Source organism: Vespula pensylvanica, chromosome 1, assembly GCF_014466175.1.
Source record: "Vespula pensylvanica isolate Volc-1 chromosome 1, ASM1446617v1, whole genome shotgun sequence".
Classification (NCBI taxonomy): domain Eukaryota; kingdom Metazoa; phylum Arthropoda; class Insecta; order Hymenoptera; family Vespidae; genus Vespula; species Vespula pensylvanica.
This window is the reverse complement of record NC_057685.1, coordinates 17,521,454-17,539,868: the sequence shown is the minus strand read 5'-3', so window position 1 is coordinate 17,539,868 and position 18,415 is coordinate 17,521,454. Positions and strand designations below refer to the sequence as shown.

General features: G+C 41.5%; 2 long non-coding RNA genes across 2 annotated transcripts; one reads left to right on the top strand and one right to left on the bottom strand.

Annotated features, from left to right (window-relative positions):
- The first annotated feature begins 1,722 nt into the window (after positions 1–1,722).
- On the top strand, positions 1,723–3,235 carry LOC122627360. Its single transcript, XR_006326841.1, has 3 exons — positions 1,723–1,979; positions 2,686–2,727; positions 2,877–3,235. It is a non-coding gene; the product is annotated as an uncharacterized LOC122627360 (long non-coding RNA).
- A 12,444-nt stretch (positions 3,236–15,679) lies between these two features.
- Positions 15,680–16,919, bottom strand: LOC122627603. Its single transcript, XR_006326876.1, has 2 exons — positions 16,772–16,919; positions 15,680–16,102 (listed from the first exon to the last, which is right to left on the bottom strand). It is a non-coding gene; the product is annotated as an uncharacterized LOC122627603 (long non-coding RNA).
- Positions 16,920–18,415: the final 1,496 nt, after the last annotated feature.

Genomic DNA, 18,415 nt, shown 5'->3' with positions numbered 1-18,415 from the left:
GAAGTCATTTGTCAAAACCGTTCCATTCGAAAGTCGATAGATAGATGTAATCGAAGATTGCAATGAATCGAGCTCTCTCGGTGTTATCGTCTAATAATCACTTTTTTCGAGATATGAGAAGCGTTCGAAATATTGGAGAATCTCGAAGCTCTTTCTGCTATTCGGCGAATTATGAATGTATTCAGAAGAGAAAGTAGCGTGATGAACTACTTTCTAGCTGAAATGAACTTTTGATAATGAGGCAGATATTTTTTAATTTTTAATCATATATATATATATATATATATATATATATATCGGAGGCTTAAACATATTTTTGATCAATAATACGAAAACAATGAAACAAAGTTATCCATAAAAGAAGGAACATGTTACGAGATCGTAATTTATTTTATTATATTTTCCTTTTTGGTTTTTTTTAAACGAAAAAGTTTTGCGTTCAGAATCGATTATCCTGGTAGAGAGCGACGTCGGTATTGAAATTGACGTTTAATGGATTTTTATAAGTTCTTAACGAGATCGAAAGGAAAAAAGAAGAGGAAGTAGAGATAAAAAAGCGAGATGATAATAAAGAAGAAAAAAAAATGAGAAAATGAAAATAAAACAAAATGAAAAAAGAAGAAGCAGAAGAAGAAGAATTTTACAGTAGGAAAAAAAGATTGAACGGACAGGATGGCGCGAATGCGCGAGGATGAAATTAGAAAGCGTAGCGTGGTCGCACGGCATTATCGTAGCGGGCGTATAACGTTGCAGCTTTGTGAGGCCGTTAAACCGTAAGCGGATTGCGTTGGCTGTTCATTAAATTAAGTAATTAATATTGGGAATGACCGTACGATAGTATACATAGCACGGCTCCGTTTAAATGCAAGCGATCTTCGTATCACGGTGGATGGCTTCCTACGGGATCGAAAGCACCGATCGTGTAATTACACTCGAGTGAATCGAGTAATCGTGCGGAGTGCTTACCAATAGAATAATTTTCAAGAGAAAAAAATTTTACGTTTAAAAGATTGATAGAAATTTTTCGTAAGAAAAGAACTTTTCGACGTACGACGATCGACGATCTCGAAAGTTTACAGGTAATTTACTTTCCTCTATTTGCGAAGGAACATTAGGGAGAAAGAGATTCGATTAGACGAATCGCGGAAAGTCGATAAACGGAGTGGTCGATCAGCTCGTTTAGTTGACCGCGCATCGATCGTCCCGACTCCTAATTATCCGCACTACGACCACACGTCAGATTTGTGTTTGTTATTTATTTATCATTCCTCCTGCATATTCCACGCGACGCGAGTAAACAAGTGCCGAAAGGCAAACATTCTCTAGTTAAGCGTACGGTCCACGGGGAAGAGGGACTGAGGGTCAGAATCAGTCTGCGTTAATGCCAGATGCATGCTTTGCTAGAAATTTTCTCTCTTTGTATCTCGTTCTTTTTTCCTTTCTTTTCTTTCCTTTTTTTTTCTCTATTCGTTCTTTATCCCATCGATCCTTCCGACTTTCTACGAACTTTTAACAATCGTTTTTATTTCCTAACTATTTAAGAATAGGAAGATTATTTTTATGTAAGAATTTTCGCGCTATAAACCTTAAGAACTCGAGTATCAAACGACGTGACCTTTCTAGCGATCAACAGACATGATATTCGAATGTAGATAATAGATGTAATATGCATAAAAAGAGAAAATAGAAAAGAAAGAAAGAAAGAAAGGAAGGAAGGAAGGAAGGAAGGAAGGAAGGAAGGAAGAAAGACATCTGGAAGTTGGAAGTAATAGAAAACGGACTTGTCCGCATACCCGTCCGTATTCGTTAGAAGGAAACGGATTGAATTGGATTGTTCCGACGATTCTTCAAAAAGCCAGCGTCTCTTTATAAGGGGAGTATAAAAATTCTATTCCCTCTTGTTTTATCTTGGAGGGCTGCGAGAGAAGAAGGAAACGGGATCTCCTTTTCTTCATGAATATAGGAAAGAAGAAAGGGAGGTAGGTCTAACGAAAGTTTACGGCGAAGGACGAAGCTATTTCTCTCTCTTTCTTTCTCTCTCTCTTTCTCTCTCTCTCTCTCACTTTTTCTCTCTCTCTCTTCCTCCCGAGACAGCAGAGTAGACGTTGAAGTGGATACGGATCGCGCGTGGTCGGACAAAACGTCGAGAATTCCCGACGTCCTCGCGTTCGAGCCTTTTGTTCGTGAAAATATCGCGAATTAACCGCCGGCGACGGAACGAGCGCGAGCGGAATGCAAACGAAGGATAAAAGGAAGGTTGGGCCTACGTAACAATAAAGTCGTTTACTCGCTTCTGAATCGTTGTTACAACGTCAACTTCACTGGAGAGTAGTCGGCGCCACGCTAATTCGAATCCCAGTGGAATCGCTCGCGCCAAACGTAAAAGCGTAACAGTCTCGCGTCTGGGAGACTCTTTCTTTCTTTATTTTGTTTTTTCTTCTTTTTTTGTTCTCTCGCTCTCTCTTTCTCTCTCTCTCTCTCTCTCTCTCTCTCTCTCTCTCTCTCTCTCTCTCTCTCTCTCTCTCTGTCTCGTCTCGTCTCGTCTCGTATAATTAAGTTTCCTTTTTTATTTTGACTTTGTTTCGCTTCGCTTAATATCCTTTTTTTTTCTCTTCTTTTTTTATTTTTTATTTTTGTCTTCTCTTTTTTAAACTTTTCTTACTTATATTTATAGTTTTTTTATAGATCGACATGAAGGAAGTAGCAGCAAAAGTAATAAGGAGTAAGGTACGCTCCGTTATTACCTACTACTAACCATTTCTTTTTCTATTTTCTTTTCATTTTGTTTTTTCCATTTCTTCGTATTTTCCAAGAATTATATTACGATGGATCGCAATAAGAAATTGCGCGCTGTATTTCAATGCGATGTTTAACAGGTGGAGTCGTAAGAAGAGAAGGAAAACAAAACAGGAATGGGTCGGGGGAAGCTCGCTAGAGACGGTATACGAAAATGGTCCGCCTGGTGCAAGCTGTTGCGGAGGAAAGTTTTTCGCGCGAAAACTGGAAAGAACTTTCGTCTACCACTTTAAATCGAAACAGCAGTCGAAGAAGAAGTTACACGAACACGGGTACATGGAGAAATGCTTGGAAGAAAATCTACGAAAAGTGCGAGAGATTGAGAGATCCCCTTTTGCTGGCAGCAACTTCGTTCGAGCTTGAAGCTTAGTTTAACTCGTTAATTTCGCGGCTACGCATACAAATCGACGTTACACTCGAGGAGTACTTTCGCGTTCGTTTATTTTCTTTTTTTCTCTCCCTACCTCCCGCCTCCTCTCTCTCTCTCTCTCTCTCTCTCTCTCTCTCTCTCTCTCTTCTCCGTTCCTTTTTTCTCCCTTTTACTTTTCCTTTTCTTCTTCTATCTTTTTTTTCTTTTGTATTTTTCTTTTTCCTATTTCTCTTTCGGAACGAAGTAATATCTCGTCGATAGTAGCTGTCAGTAAATCTAGCTTATTACAGAAAATTCTTGGAGCTTTTAATCCAACGTTTCGAGTAGTACTTTTCTACGGTAGATTCGTCTAATGCGACGAGACAAATTCGCTCGAACGAATCCTTTCGTTGAAAGGACGAACGCGTTCTCGCTTTTTATAGTTTTAAATGAAAATATCCGACGAAAAAAAGAGAAAGAGAGAGAGAGAGAAAGAGAGAGAGAGAGAGAGAGAGAGAGAGAGAGAGAGAAGGAAAGAAAGTGTCTTACATTCGTAAACCTAGGATGTTCGCGCGGAATAGTAGTCCAACTATCTAAAAGTTTTTGGAACGTTATCGAAGTACCTTGAAAAGAATCCTTGTGGTATAAAACGACTGTAACTTTTTTTCCCCTTTTCAGACTTTTTCAGCTTCTCTCCTTCAATTCACCCTTTCATCGCCATCTCCGGTGAGCTTTTCTAATTAGTTGTTCAATTATCGATGTAATTATCTATAAACAAACGATCGATCGTTAAATTCTTAAAACTATCCCTTAACTTTCTCACGATTTCCTTGGAGATCTTAAAACTTGCTGTATCGATTAATCGCACAAAACTTTCACCGTTTTGTTACATTGAACGAAATAATCCAATTAGCCAATTGTTCTATGATAAAAGAACAAAGATTTATGTTAGAAAACCGTATAGATTGAAATACTTTATACGATTAATTGTTGAATAATAATTATATTTATAAAGATTTCTTATTGTTTCAAGTTCAAACTATTCTAGTACGAAACGATAAATATATAAAATATCATAGTTTGATTCACATTAAAATTCGATAATCAATATAAATATTACAAAGGATTACAAATCGATTATAATTAAAAGAAACGTATATTTTATAATCTCGAATAGACGTTCTCTTTTTTCTTTCTTTCTTCCTCTTTTCTCTTTTCAAAGATCAGTCTTCACCATGTTTCTTACTACAATTTTCAACGACGACGGAGAATATTCCATCGAATGCGACTTCTCGAGTCATTATCTCGGCGAGTATTCGGCGAATATTCACGTTGGTTAACGTGGCTTTAATCACGACTACCTAAGCGAGGAAAAGGGTGGTAAATTGAAATAAGAAGAAGACGACGAGGACGACGAAGACGACGAAGACGACAAAGAAGTAGAAGAAGAAGAAGGATGAAGAATTATTATAAATGAGAGAAAGAGAGAAAGGATCGCTCTTTATTTTCATTCGCAACTAATTCGAAGGATTTTGAAAAGGGATTTTAATAAACAAAAGGAAAAACGATCGAATGACTATGAAAGCTTCGACGATCGGTAAGAGAAAAAGAGAAAAAAAGAGAAACAGAGAGAGAAAGAGAGAGAGAGAGAGAGAGAGAGAGAGAGAGAGAGAGAGAGAAAGAAAGAGAAAGTAGAAATAAGGCCCGTTGGCGTGACCGAGGATGGTAGTGCTTAAGTTATCCACGGAGTAAGGTCGAAGTGGCGGCTTTGCGGTCGTAAGTAGTTGCCAGGAAAGTCGTACGTCAGAGTCCCAAAGCCGACTTGTCTTCCTTCTCCACGCGTTCTAGTTTATTGCAGAGACCTCGTCGCGTAGCTGCTTCTTCCTTTATTTCCGTCCTCGAAGAAGCTAAGGCGACCCTGCGCACGGGTCTCTCTCTTTCTCTTTCTCTCTCTCTCTTCTCTACTTCTCTCTTTCTTTCTCTTCCTCTCTCTCTCTCTCTCTCTCTCTCCCTCTCTCTCTCTCTTTTAACGCCACCTTCGCCTATCTCTTGCAACTTTGCCTGCTACACGCTACGTTCGTGTACCTACGTACCTACGTCGCTACCTTACATAAAAGGGAGTCGAGCGATAAAGTAGCGAGATTAACTTTCGAAACGGCCAGCTCTTCTTCTCTAACGAAGCATTTCTAGTCAATATGCAAGTATTAAATATCATTTTCGAAGAAAGACAGAGAGAGAGAGAGAGAGAGAGAGAGAGAGACAGTTATTACGTTGAATTTATGAACAATTTTCTATTCCAATACAATGAGAGAAAGTTCTGATAATAAAAATGGACTTATCTTTTCGTTTCATTATTCATTCCCTTTGATTATCTGCTCTTTCTCTATCTCTCTCTTTCTCTCTCGTTCCCTCTCTTTTTCTTTTTCTTTTTCTTCAAAAATCTTCCTTATTTTAAGGACGGATGAATACCGTGGAAAGGATGATGAAAGTAGTTACAAAGCTTGATTATCAGACGGTTTAGAATGAAATATTTTCTCGTCCATCGAGCTGTTCTCTTAATTAAAGCGATCGTAGTACCGTAAAATGTGGTAAAGACGGAGTGTCCCTAGTAGGTTAGCGCGTTCAGAGAAGTGTTTGCGCACTAGTGCTGACACAAAGGCCGTCAGTTTGTAGACCTGCTTCGACCCTTAACCATCGACCTATCTCTCTCTCTTTCCTTCCCTTCCTCTTCCTCTCTCTCTCTCTCTCTCTCTTTTGCGTGGATGCGCGGGATTCTCAGAAAATGGGATTCTATCCTACCTCGAGTTCGTCGTGCCATTTTATTCGTCGAACCACCGTGGGAACGTCGACCTGTCGTTATCACCGTTGTCTTTAATGTTCCTCTCTCCAATATGTTCCATCTCTCTCTCTCTCTCTCTCTCTCTCTCTCTCTCTCTCTCTCTCTCTCTCTCTCTCTCTATTTCTTTATCTCTCTTTTTATCTCTAGTTCACTCTCCAAGAAAAAAGAAAATTTTTTTTTAAATCAAGAACCACAATAAAATGGTTGCTTGCTTTGGAAGACGTATGAAAATCGATCGATCGATCGGTCGGTCGGTCGGTCGGTCGGTCAATCGATCGATCGATCAATCGATCGATCTCTCGTTTTCAAGAGAGTGAAACAACTCGTTCGGTATCTCGGTCACGCTCTGCATTCTACGTTCCCAATCGAGTCCAAAGTCCGAGACGACGAAACTGCTACCGCTATGTCCGTGATCGAGGTCCCAGGATGCCTTCGGCCCGACGTTATGGGCCAGTTATTACGAGCGGCGTCGTGCGTGATTTCAAGATCGCTTGGAACGTGGCACGAGCGACGTCAAAAATGCCGCGAATCTCGCCGCCGAGAGTTCAGACCCTCCTAAATATCACGAAAGAAAGAGAGAGAGCCATTTCGTTCGACGTCCAACGACTTCATCGCTAATAGAGTCTTTCATTAACGGATCAGATAGCGATCCTGTATTTTGAAAGAGAGAGAGAGAGAGAGAGAGAGAGAGAGAGAGAGAGAGAGAGAGAGAAAGAGAGAAAAAAAGAGAAGGAGATAAAGAGAGGGAACATGTACACACGATATATATTCCAAAAGACTTTTCTAACGATAATGGAGCATTCCCTTTCCTTTATTTTATTATTTTACTAATTTTACATGGCCCATTATCGCTCGCCTTTAATTATCGAGTTTCGGATAAAGTTGGGCCCGATGGCAAGTATGGAGCGGACATTGAATGTTCACCGATAGAACAGTAGGTAGGATACGCTAGTTAACGTATTAGAAGGAAACGATGAGGTCGCGAAACGTAATGGGTCTCTGCACGGCGGATAAATTTGCCGAGGAAAGGACGACTTTGTCGGTTGGCATGGAAGCTCGGTTGCGTAATTACAGAGCACCCTGCGGGTTTCCCATTTCTAAGCTGTTTGACGGTAAATTAGGTAAGGTAAGCCCGATAGAAGACCGCCTTGTCGTTTCTATTACGACCATTCAATGACTTTGCCAGATGATCTTATTTCTTTCTTTCTTTCTTTTTTTCTTTCGTATAAAGTAAACGTATTTCTACCATTCGATCTATACGATACGATAAAAAATACATTCTTGTAATTATCAAAGCGGACGAAGTCCTTCGTCGAGAATTCTTATTATCATCGAAATGAGTTTCGAGTTGATATAATGACTTTATCCTCGCTGAAAAAGACGATAATGTGAATGGTAATTATGTAACTTCGAGTTGATTCGATGGTTAATTAAAGTCGATTAATCGCATATTAGAATGCGCCGTTGAAAGAGTATCTATGTATATAACGACCACCGACATCCACGATTTCGGAATTCTATGCGGTCGGTTTTACGTGCGTCGACGTTCTCCTCCCAGTCTCCATCCACCCTACCTCCTCCCAGCCGCCCCCCCACCCTATCCCTCACCCACCGCCGAGTCAACGAGGGAAACTTTTTTTGTCTGGGATGCCGCGAGTTGACCGACGACTTTCTTCGTCGCATGCCAGGAATTTTCGGTAGGAGTCCTCTTCGAGAATCGAACGAGATGCTTTCGGGCAGTAAACTCTGATTAGTTTAGCCAAGTGGTTTAGTGGATCTACCGCGAAGACGGTTGGTGGTCCATAAAAATCCTCCGAAAAGTGGCCGTTCATTCGGCCATACGTGTTTCTTTCAAAATTCGTCTATGGGAAATATGCAACACTTCTCTTTTCTTTGCTTCTTTTTTTTACAAAAATCGTTAAGCTTGTCGCAGTATCAAAAGATCGTATTTTATTCGTAAAACACAATATACCCAATCGCAATTATCGTCGAAATGGAAAACATATTTTCTGCTTGGGGGAATCATTTAACTAAACGTCATTATTAAACACCAAGGTCCTCCTCGTCGTTATAATTTTATTGGCGTAAAACGATTTAATATGACTCTTCGATCTAAGTAATTTTATCTCCAACGAGATAAGGATAAAAAATATAAGGGAGTAATAATCCGAGAACGGATGGGAAATGAATTTTAAGTTGAATAGACACATCCCTCGAAGTACGATAGTGGGATCGTAACAAATGGAAGAGGAAGGAGAACGAAGATAGGAAAGAGGGGTAACTGTTGGATGACGGGGCATTCCGAAACAGCGTCAAACACACATAAAAAGCTCGTTGTAGCGGTGGTAATGTTAACGACAAGCCCGTAGCGTCGCGTCGTCGTTGACGACGTCGTAGTTCCTGGCGTCGTCGTCGTCGTCGTCGTCGTCGTCGTTGTCGTTGTCGCCGGCGTCGTCGGTGATAATAATTATAACCCAACAATAATGACCAGCAGAATAGCTAGCTAGAATCAGGAGAGTTCGTTTTATCGTTCCTCCTCCTTCTGCTTCTCCTCTTCCTCTCGATCGTCGTCGTCGTCGTCGTCGTCGTCGTCGTCGTCGTCGTCGTCAACGTCTCCCTCTCTCGACTATAGGACCTTATAAAAAATTAACGACTTTCCGTATTTCCCCTCTCTCTCTCTCTCTCTTCTCTTGCGACGCGACGAGCAACCGACACTCCCCAAGTGTTTCACCACCGTACCATTCAAAAGGCACGCTCGACGTGTTCTCGTTCACTTTGCATTTTCGTCCTGGGCCACGTTTCCCTTTCGAGGATATTTCCGTGTATTCACCTTTACTTCGTATAGTCTTAGTAGTAACAATACCACGACAACGACAAACCTACAAAATCGTCTATTTCGTGGCATCCTTCTTCCATCTCATTCTTCCTTATTTCGTCTCTTACGCGAATCTCATTCCTCTTTTCCTGAAGCTAACTGTTGCTGCTGTTCTTGTTGTTGTTGTTGTTGTTATTGCTACTGTTGCTGTTGCTGTTGCTGTTATTGTTGCTGCTGCTGTTCGCAAGGCTCTTTTCGCTTTTATCCGCCATTAATAGATGCCACTCGTCCTGAGGGAAGTGCGGTCTTGTTGCTTACGAACACGGCGTGAAACGTGCGTTAAATTATTGAGCACTCTCTTGGGTTTAATTACTTTTGTCCTGCTACAGACGAAACTTGAGACTACATTTTGTCGAGCTACTACTCTACCTATTTTCTTCTACCTTTCTCTCTCTCTCTCTCTCTCTCTCTCTCTCTCTCAACATTAATTCTAAATCTCCTTGTTTACCCTGGGATTTTATTTGAAATCGGATCGATGTCCTTTCGTCGAACAATAGATCGTCACGTAAATTCTTACACGATCAAAGAGTATAAGCTTTTTCATTATATTTTATAAAAAAAAAAAAAAAAAAAAAAAAAAAAAAAAAAAAAAAAAAAAAAATAAAGTAAACTTACGAGATTTGTCCTTATTGGAAAAGACGACGTTTCTTTACGGAGTCGTGAAACGGATATCGTGGAAATTGTGTACAGATCGAGGGATGATCGAGTTGGAATTTAGAGAGAAAGAAAGAAAGAGAGAGAAATGTATCGAAGGACAGAGAAAGAAAGACGACATCGAAGCACGTTCTTTAAGTTTCTCGTAGAAGAACGAAATCATTGGCTTCCTTTTTCCAAGTATGTAACCATTCGCTAACGCGTGGCAGTCTCGATACTCGCTCGAATCCTCGAGCGAGCTTTAAAACTTGTGATAAGCCTCGTATAGGTGTTTTCCGAAGGAAGCGTCTTTCATGCTACAACTTTGCGCTTCGTCGTGCTTTCCTTGTGCAAACTTAAACGTTAAATTGCCACCGTCTACCACGCTAGCTTTCGAGTTTAATACTTTTACCGCTTCTAACATCTTCGCGATTAATCGTTGAAATTTCGACGTCGGTAGGAGAAATTTCTCTTTTCTTTTTTTAATCTTTTCTTTCTTTTTATACTCTTTACTTTCCTTCAGCCCTCTGCAAATTCTGCCGCCCTCTTCCTCCATACTGCCTCGCTTCACCTTTTGATTTTCCGTTCCAGTCGATGTCAAGGGAATAAACGTTGTCTCGTGATAGTTTTTATTTTACAATGTATTTTAATATCAATTGCCAACGATAAAAATTCTTTTTTCGAATACATTACCTCGTAAAATAACGTATTTTTATTCGTTAAAAGATATTGGTATGATGTTTGACGATGGTGTTTGATATTGATACGATATAAGTATGCCCTGTTTATTTTATTTAAATTAATATTTTATCGAAAAGTAAAAGAAGAATATCGCAATGATTTTTTTTTCTCTATAAAAGCGAAAAATAACGTCGACGTTTAATCTTCTTCATTTGAGCATGAATCACCGACGACTTACTTACTTAGGTAGCTATTATTTTCGAAACGATTGTCAATGATCCGGAAAACGCACGGATTTTAGATGGCGGTCTAGAAATGAGGAAATAGTTGGTAATGATGGCTTCTTGGTAAAGATCTATAGTATAGATTCGAAACCACGGAGGAAGAAGAAAGGGAAAATGGAGCGTGGAAAAACAGAAGGGGCTGATCGGTTGCCATTGTGAGCTAGATAACTCGTTGTTCGTGAGAGAAAGAGGGAGAGAGAAAGAGAAAGGAAGAAAAAGAAAGAAGGAGAAAGAGAAAAAGACAGAGAGAGAGAGAGAGAGAGAGAGAGAAGGTAGGAAGGAAACGAAGGGTAGGCGGCTCTTATCGGGCAATTCGGGATGAACTTTCTCGAGTCAGGACCGGAAGTTTGTTTCGCTATTTGCCGGCGTCTCGAGCGGAAGAGGCCAAGAAGGAAATTATTTGGAAGTTCGTTGATATCGGAATTGGGGTTTCGGAACTGAGACGTTGCTCGGCATACGGGACTTTCTTATAGGTAGTAGCTTCGTCCACGTGAAAGAGAACCAACCTTCGAACTGGCTTGCCCACGTAGAGAAAGGAGAGAATTTCGAAGCGTTCGGAAACTTTATCTCACGAATCGTAGCAGCATACTCTTCCATTCGCACTCTCTCTATCTCTCTCTTTCTACATTTATCTATCTGTTTTACTCTTTAGAAAATAAAACGTTTAAATAACCCGTCCGATTGTTTTTTCTTTCGATCAAGTTTTACTTCGAACGTTTCTCTCGTACCTTAACAAATTCTATTTCGCGACGTTCCATAAGACCAAGGATAGAAGATAACTAGAAGTAGAAACGCGTAGAGTTGGGCACGCTCGGTTTGTTAACGGAGAACTTTCTTGAAAATCATTCTTTTAATTTCCTCCTTTAGTTAGTTGTGCGCGCGAGATAGGGCAAAGAAAGTAGTCTTAATCCAACGTCCCAGAAACTTCGGAGTACGGCGAACAGTCACGATGAAAAATCGTTTATCGTTAAGGAGCGAAAGAAGAAACGTCGTGGCAGAAGTTGAAAAGAGATAAATCATAAACTAAAGGGGAAAAGAAAATTTATTAACCTCACGTAGTAGCAAAAACGTTATTAACTATCGTTGGATTTAGGATGAATTCGAAACTGAATGAGTTGCATCATTTATTTCTTAAGCTCGTTCTTCATCTTTCGAGAGGTCTTTTAACGAAGGAAATGTCTATCCTAGTCGTCGAAGTTTTCAAACGATGCTTTTCATTTATTTTCATTTCTATTCTAATTATCCCGCGTAATACCGTTCGTAGTTTAATATATCTACTATATTAACGGAACGATCTCTTTCGTCGCAAAGGCTTGTCACAATGGATGCAGCGAATACTTGGGGCCACAGGAACAATAACGACGGTTACAATGAAGTGTGAAATTAGTTCTGCGCATCAGTGGGTACGTGTCGCAATTCGGCATCGATTCGTGAGCCGCTCCCACGTAGTTTATTTCGTACGCATTCTTCCCCCATTATTATTTCATTCCTACCCTCTTTTCCTCTCTGCTCTCTCTCTGCTCTCTCTCTCTCTCTCTCTCTCTCTCTCTCTCTCTCTCTCTCTGTTGTATTCTGCTTTAGCAAACGACGTTTCCACTATCGACTTACGCTAATCGACTCTTAACTTCTGAAAAGATTCACCGAGTGAGACGAACGAAATGCGAGAAAATAAAGGAGCAGAATGATATAAAGAGAAGGAAAGAAGGAAAATGAAAAAGCGCGAGAGAAAGAGAGAGAAAGAGAGAGAGGAAGAGGATTCCCGCGCGTTTCCCTCTTTGCGGGAAGTTTTCACCGAGGAGCATTTTTAAGACGGAAATTCGATGTACCACGAAAGGCGGCGAAAGAACGTCGAAAGGACGTCGAAAGGACTCACCTAGACGAAGAAATCCTTAGCGCTTTAGCAGCTTTTCACGCTCCGCGTGCTTCGAGAAGCGGCGAAATATGCGGCGCTTCGCGGAAGCGAGAAATTGAATTTGCAAACTTCCACTTCTGGATACTCAGCGTTGGGTTGTCGGCCGAACGTAGTCGTGCCGCTTCCTTCCTTCCTTCCTTCCTTCCTTCCTTCCTTCATTTCTTCCTTCCTTTCTTCCTTCCTTTCTTCCTACCATCCTTCCTTCATTTCTTCTTTCTTTCTTTACTTACTTTCTGTCCCCCCTTTTTCTCTTTTTTCTATCTTTCTTTCCTACCTTTCTTCTTTCAAACCTACTTTACCTTCCTTCTTTCCTTCTCTCTATTATTCCTCCAATCTTCTTTCTTCCTTACGCTTCTACCAAGATTCGTACGTCGCAGGTGCGCCACGATGAAAATTCTTCCCCGGCAAATCGGCGTTCCACGCGATTCGTGGAAGAATCCGTAGGAAGCGAAGAACGTGAGAATTCGGAGCTTCAGAAGTAAGAGAAAAGAGAAGGGAGAGTGTATGAGAGAGAAAGATAGAGATAGATATAGGTAGATAGAGATAGAGAGAAAGAGAGAGAGAAAGGTAGAAAGAGAGAATCGACGCTTCGAACTCTCGACTGCGTTTTAAGGGATTGGAAGCGAACGCAGGAGGAATAGGTAAACGAATAACTCCGCTTGGATGTATCCTACCCGTCGTCGTCGTCTTCTTCTTCTTCTTCTCCTTCGTTGCCGCCTCCCGAAAGATCGTGGATTTCATCGGCATTCCAGTTGCGCCGCCTCCTCTTCTAACGGCGAAGATCACGTCGAATGGCGCGTCTCCCATTCTTTTTCGAGAACGCCCGAAGAATCGTCTAGCGTTCTAGCCGGCGAATACGACTTTGCGAATTTGCACCGGAAGTTGGTTAGGGGAACCTACTGAAATTCTCCTCCTTAAACGTTTAATTTTCTACTGAGAGAAATGCACCTATACTCGAGAGTACTACTCAAGAGAGTCCTAGAGATCTTTTATTCCTTCAATGCTCTCTAACGAATGCTATTTCATATTCGTTATTACATGGATTCTAATTGCGCCTTCTCCATCTTTTCTTTTTTTTCTTTTTTTTTTTTTTCTTTCGACGTTTAATTAGTTCGATAACAAAGGAGAAAGAATTATAACGATAAATCCCTATTGGAAGGATTGAGAAATCAGAACTGGGAAACGCCATTAAAATTAGTATTATATATTGGACGATATAAATTTGTGAATCGGATTATATACCAATTAAGCGATTTTTTGGCAAGCGATTTTTTTCTACCGGAATAAATCGTTCCCATTCGTATGTCCGTGTTCCGCATTAATATCAATTTTTGATACTCCTTCCTGTTCGATGAACGATTCAATTTTTGTGGTCTCGCGTTGCAGCGGTCCTTTTTTTCCCCTAGAGAAAGATTTATTTTTCCTTTTTTTTTCTTCCTATTTTTACTTTTTTTTTTTTTTTATCTATATATCTATCTATTCATCCTACTCGACCAACTAAAAATCGACAACAGGTTTCAGGCGATCGATAGTTCACGACTGCTGATATTATTCTACGGTTTTATAAAAGAGCAACATCCATCATGCGGAAAGTATATTGCGCGTGTAAAAAGGAAAACGAACATTGCATTCCGCATTAGCATCGCCTTGTCTCTGTAGACATTCCCGTACGCATATATGCGCGATATTACGATGGGCCACGCTTCGTGTTTCCGTCGGGAAGAGCCTTTGTCAGTTGCGGAACATATGACAAAACTTTGCTTCGTTCATTTTCCTCGAATTTCCATAAAAATATTTTTCCAACGGATGGTTTCATCGTTATTTAACCATCCTCGCTTCGTTTCTATCGTCAAGTTTCTTTTCGTTCCTATAAGCAACGTTAATTACCTAAAGTTACGAAACGATCGAGTTACGTATTTTTGTATCGCATTATAAAATATTTTCATCCTGGAATGACGAATCGTACGAATCAGAATGCGTCTATAGTTTGACTCGATTTCTAAGTAGGATAAAAAGAGCAGCTCGTTGTTCCTAGAAAACGAAGCTGACCCGTGAGATCGGTACGGATATCGATACCGCCATAGATAGACGTATCGGGAGTAGCAGGAACGGTTAAAGTGTCGTACGCATTGCAGGTGGCAGCTGCACGGAATAACGTTCCTACGTGCGGCGAGCTATATGCGTGCGCGTTCGGGCAAGAGCAATGCGATGTCTCTTGGTTGGAAGTAGAAAAGAGAGAGAGAGAGAGAGAAAAAGAGAGAGAGAGAGAGACGAAGAGAGAAAGAGACAGAGATGGAAACTGCCGGAAGGTAGGAGAGAAGGAAAGACGGACAATTGGACCGGCTGTCTCTACAAGGGCTTACCTCCTTGGCGCGATCTCCTTTCGTTGTCGTCGTAACAGAACTCCAACGTGTCGCGTAGATGCTACGTACATCGCGCAGGGACGCAGACGAACGAAATTCCACGTTCGTACCGATCGTTAAAATGCAAGGGCGCAAAGATCACGTTCGAGCTGTTTGCAAAAGTACCGAATCTTTTTCCCACCTAAGAACGAACGACCGTCTTCGTTGGATACATCGCTGGGAAAACTCTAATTTAATTTAGCGCGAGCGAAGCACTTCGACTTTCTCAGGCTTTCCTGACGGATCGACGAAATCGTCGTGGAAGACGACAACTGAAATGAAATTTTCAAAGAAATGGTGAAGAAGAATGAGAGAGATCGAACGAATCGAACGAAGATGAGAGAAGGAAAGCCAAAGAAGAAGACAAAGTGAGAGAGAGAGAGAGAGAGAGACAGAGAAAGAGACAGAAAAAGAGTAAAGAAGAAGAAAACAAGTTGGCGAGAGTTTTCTCGTAATCGAGAGCTACTGCTAAATGATCATTAAGGATTTTAATCAAAGGCAAGTGGCATGGAACAAAGACTGTTACTAGAAAAGTTCTGGCATAAGATCCCAAGTCAGTGAGCACGCCGTGGTACCTCGATACCACCGATTCGAACCGTAAAAGGACATTTGTCGCTTTATATGGACGAATCGGCTACCAAATACATCTCGAGCCACAGGTAGAAAAACAAAAGGAGCCCCGACCGAGAGAGCCCGGCTCTCTCTTTCGTATTTCTCTCCCTCTCCTTTTCTTTTTCTCTCACCTGTAAGCGAGCTTCGTCTTTCTCCTCGCGTCATTGCTCGCTTACGCGTTGCCTTGAAATAATGTCTACCTTGACCTCTCCCTCCTTCTTCTTCTTCTACTTCTTCGAGAGAAAAACAAAGAGAGAGAGAGAGAGAGAGAGAGAGAGAGAGAGAGAGAGAGAGGATATGATATACTATTTATTTTTGTTGTTACATAGTAAAATAAATTACATTCTTATTAGTCGCCTAATACATCGATCGATATTAAATTTCTCGTATTTTCCTTCGGATCGATTTCTACTTATTGTTAAATATATGATAGTAGTCATTAACGCATTCAATGGTTACACGCCCAATTGGCCGGACATAATCACATACACACACATACATACCCGTACACATTCATAGAATATAATCGCGCGTTCGAGGATCTTCACGACGAGGAGACACTCAAAGGGAGATGGACCATCATCGAAGCGATATTGCAATATCGATCGATTCCACGTATCTCTCCTGCACCTCCAAAGTCCTCCTATTCTTCATCATAACCGTCCTCGGCTTTGGAGTATCCTCAAAGCGCCATAATTGTCGAGCAAGGTTGAGTCGATCTAAAGACGGAAGTCGAACAAAAGTGTTTAAAGTCCACGTTCCTTCCCGACTCGCGATAACTCGCCTCGATGTAAATGATCTTCTCGCGTTTATGCTACTTTGAGAAACGACGATAAGTAAATAGGTACGGATAAGTCGAGATAAAATTCCTTAAATCGATAATCGTTGTCGTTCGCGATGCATGCCGGATTGTCGGCGGTGACTCGTTGACATGAGAGATATACCTACGCGAAACGGAGATGTAATGGAGCAGATAAGATGCTGACGCATGACTTCTAACGCGATCGTTAATTACATTCATAGCTACCAGCTACGTTCGTACAGCTGGTGTCTGAAGTCGTAAGTCAAGAAGTCGAGAAACTAAAGAGGAAAACGCATTGGTATTTCGTAAGAAAATAATCGGTATAATACGATATCGATTAGATAAAAAAAAAAAAAAAAAAAAAAAAAAAAAAAAAAACACAGAAAGACAAACAAGAAGAAAAAAGAAATGAAAAGAAAAGGAACAAAGAAACGAAGAAACGAAGAACGAAGAGGAGAGGAAAAAAAGAAAAGAAGAAGGAATAAGAAAGGAAAATAAAGTCCAAGAATAAAATAGTACATCGGAGTTACTTGAAAAGTTATCTATTATATATGTAAGTACATATATCATAGTGACAGATACGTACGGTGCATAAGGAACGGAAGCGAGATGGAGATGACGTTTAACCGGAAGGCGGGAGAATCGGGTGCACGTGTCCTCGTAGAAGAATCCACGCACGGTCTGGTAGTATTTAGCGCGGGAATGCGGTTCGCGGTTTGCCGGTTACCGGTTACACGGCCTATCCTCCTTCTCCTTTTCCTCCTCCTCCTCCTCCTCCTCCTCCTCCTTCTCTTTCTCCTCTTCGTCGTCGTTGTAGCGCGCATTCGCCGCGGTAGGTTCGCGGTAGGTTCGCGGTGTATCTTATCAAGGACGAATGCTCGGACACGCTCCACGGCGCTGATCCGTCCTTAGTCTTCCCTTTTTCTCTCTCTCTCTCTTTCTCTCTCTTTCTTTCTCTTTTATTTCTCTTTATCGTCTCCTCTCGCTTGTGTGCATGCGCGCACGCATGTACGCACGCACGCTCGCTCGCTCCTTCTCGCTTACGATGGAAGGGAAAAGGGACGACGATCGGATCGCTCGGAATAAAACGCTTCGACGAATTAAACGTTCTCGATAGGCCGATAGCAGCAACCGAGCGAGTCCGTCGTCGTTAACGCGCTCCTGCGAGCTCGAATATTAATTTAGACCGTAAACGTCGGGATTTATAATGGCAGGGAACAACAAAGTTGCTCGGGCCTCGAGCGATCGCGAGCCGATTATCCTCGGAAACCTGATCTCTCTCTCTCTCTCTCTCTCTCTCTCTCTCTCTCTGTTTTTTTCTTTCTCTCTCTCTCTCTCTCTTTTTCTCTATCTTTTACTCTCTCGATCACCATGCGTTACCACTAACGATACAGACTCTTCGTCATTTTCATGGACAACACTTTCTTAGATGTCGACGACGAGTTTTGCAATTTCACAACTACAAACTCACGTTACTGTTCAAGGAGATATATACTTTATGATATACCTACCTATATCGTCGACTTTTCATACGTCGCACTCGGCAACGTATTTTCTCCCTTCTAACGCGTCAACACGCAAAAAGTAGACATAGTATTCCCTTTTATGACGCAAATCTACCGCGACGTCTCGAAGAACAGCTCGGCATTTCGTTCTCGATTACCGATACATTGCCGATCCAATTACACGGAGTGCGCCGAGGCGAGGATAAGCGTTTCGGTCTAAATATAACTTTGTGAGGAATTAAAGGCGAACGATTGTTTGCTACGAAGCGCGTAACGTAGATCGAGTTATAGATCGAGAAATTCCTCTTTTCTGTAAGAGTCGAGGGAGAAGGGAGAAGGAAAGAAGAAAGGGGGTTCGACCAATCGGTTCCCTTTGATCGTAGGGATGACGTCCTTCTCCACCCTTATAGCTTCTCACCGTTTTCGTTTCGTTTCGTTTATTCCTTCTTCCCACGTTTCCCACGTGACGTCGTTTCTTCCTTCGTAAGCTTCCTCTCGCTTGCACGGAGGGCCAGCAAGGAGGATGTGGCAGTGACTAATTATTTAGGATGCGTTCGGAATCTCCCTCTCTGTCGCCTCATCCCTCTCCTACTCTTTCTCTTCCACCTCCTCCGCCTCCTCCATCTCATTCTCCTCCTCCTCTTCTTCCTTCTCCTCCTCCTGCACCTCCTCTTCTCTTGCTTCACCATCTCCATCTCCACCTCCACCTTCGGATTTCTCTTCGT